We start from the raw sequence: 2500 nt of genomic DNA on the forward strand, positions 1-2500 counted from the left end.
CTCCAAATGCCCCCAAATGAATACCATGAAAGTCCTGGTGCACGAAAGTTTTGAGTTGGTTGGGTTTTGCACATGGGCAAGGTTGGCGGTGCACCACGGCATAGCTAAATGGCTTGGTGGGGAGTTTTGTGAAAAAATGAAATTCGTGGTTTTTGAGATGTGAGGGTTGGAAAGGCCTCCAAATGCCCCCAAATGAATACCATGAAATTCTTGGTGCACGAAAGTTTTGAGTTCGGAGGGTTTTGCACATGGCCAATGTTGGCGGTGCACCGCGGCATAGCTAGAAGGCTTGGTGGGGAGTTTTGTGAAAAAATGAAATTCGTGGTTTTTGAGATGTGAGGGTTGGAAAGGCCTCCAAATGTCCCCAAATGAATACCATGAAATTCTTGGTGCACGAAAGTTTTGAGTTCGGAGGGTTTTGCACATGGCCAATGTTGGCGGTGCACCGCGGCATAGCTAGAAGGCTTGGTGGGGAGTTTTGTGAAAAAATGAAATTCGTGGTTTTTGAGATGTGAGGGTTGGAAAGGCCTCCAAATGTCCCCAAATGAGTACTGTAAAAGTGTTGGTGCACAAAAGTTTTGAATTGGATGCATTTTGCACTTGGCCAAGTTGGTCGGTGCACCGCGACTAGATAGCTTGGTGCCAAAATTTGTCAAATTTAAGACCTTGGCCAAACTGAATGAAATTTTGTGGGGAGGTTCCTGATATTGTTTAGTGGTGGACTGGAAAAAATGAGGTCGAAATTCGAAGTCTACATGTGCTTTTCTATTTTTCCCGATTTTACACATACCCGGTAAGTAAAAAAAATAAAAAAAATAGTTCCCCTTGGAGAAAAATTATGAAATTTGGTGAGCAAGGAGATACCATTATTCTACGAATTACTGCAAAAAATCGCATCAAAATTCCAAGTGTAGCCCGAGATATGGACTTATGTCTGCTCAAAAAAAGTGTATCTACTTGTACAATTTTGCCTTTTGCATATTAACCTCTTATAGGGGGGGAGTGCTCCTTGAGCCGGCCAGCTCCACACTGGCAGGTTTTAAAGGGAGCTTGATGAGGCCTCCCCCCTCACGTGGTGCGTGCGTTAGCATGTTTATCATGGCACAACTAGCCTCTTCATAGTTGTTGAGCTTTATTAATACCAACACACGGTCGTCACTGATCGTTGGTTAGCTCGGCAGCTAGTCCCTCGGATATTGTGGAAAGTTATTTTCATGCCTAGCGATGCTTGACCATGCGTCACTTGATGTTTCCATTTGCTTGCTTGCCCATGGTAGGTGGGGGGTGGACCGTCTTGTGGTGTGGTGTCTTGCGAACGTGAGGGTGTGTGAGTTGTAATCGAGATGCACTTGCTGGCTGGCTCCATGCCTTGCGTATCGAACGGTCAAGCATGCATCTCTTCCATTTTCACCCGTTGCCTTGGGTGATATTGGTTGATCAGTCCCTGTGTTGCCTACCCACTAGACGGTACTTCTGTGGTTGCTTCGAATTCTATCTTTCCATCACGAAGAGGTGTTGGAGGATCCTAATGTCACGCACGTGTTCCATCTAGTGAAACATCTCAGTGATGCACGTGTTGTGGCTAGTTCTTTTGGATGCGGTGCATTATATGAACTCGGGTTTACTTTAGCGACCCAGTTAACATAATTCGGTTGTGTCCCTTGATTGAGACGTTGTCCTTGAACTTGTTGTGAGCAATATCGTTCTTCCACAACCCGTCGTCTTGAGTGCGATGGAAGGCAAATAAGATGTGCTTTGGCATGTCATGCACGTACTCGATTGCGGGAAGTGTGAGAAAGTGTTGTTGACAACCCGTGGGAAATGGAATGTGGCAAATCGTGATGAGCTCTTCGTGGATCTGCGAAGAAGACGACCTTTGGGCCTGTTGGAAACGAGGGAGGCGATGTTGAACTGCGAAGAAGATGGACTTTTGGGTTGTTTGAATCAATGGGAGGCCACGCGAGAACTCCGAATACTATGGACTCTTGGGTTGTTGGAAGCAACGGGAGGCCCCGCTAGAACTCCGAATACTACGGACTCTTGGGTTGTTGGAAGCAAGGGGAGGCCCCGCTAGAACTCCGAATACTATGGACTCTTGGGTTGTTGGAAGCAAGGGGAGGTCCCGCTAGAACTCCGAATACTACGGACTCTTGGGTTGTTGGAAGCAAGGGGAGGCCCCGCTAGAACTCCGAATACTATGGACTCTTGGGTTGTTGGAAGCAAGGGGAGGCCCCGCTAGAACTCCGAATACTATGGACTCTTGGGTTGTTGGCAACGACAACTTGGGGGGATGACACTGGAAAAGAGTGAACTAGGCCAAACTGCGAACAAGGCAACTTGGGGGGATGACACTGGAAAAGAGTGAACTAGGCCAAACTGCGAACAAGGCAACTTGGGGGGATGATGCTGGAAAAGAGTGAACTAGACCGAACTGCGAACAAGGCAACTTGGGGGGATGACGCTGGAAAAGAGTGAACTAGGCCGAACTGCGAACAAGACA

The sequence above is a fragment of the Vigna unguiculata genome, unplaced genomic scaffold (genome assembly GCF_037176805.1).
Source record: "Vigna unguiculata cultivar grain cowpea cultivar isolate G323 ecotype 2 unplaced genomic scaffold, ASM3717680v1 ptg000051l_ERROPOS819693, whole genome shotgun sequence".
NCBI classification, from domain to species: Eukaryota; Viridiplantae; Streptophyta; class Magnoliopsida; order Fabales; family Fabaceae; genus Vigna; species Vigna unguiculata.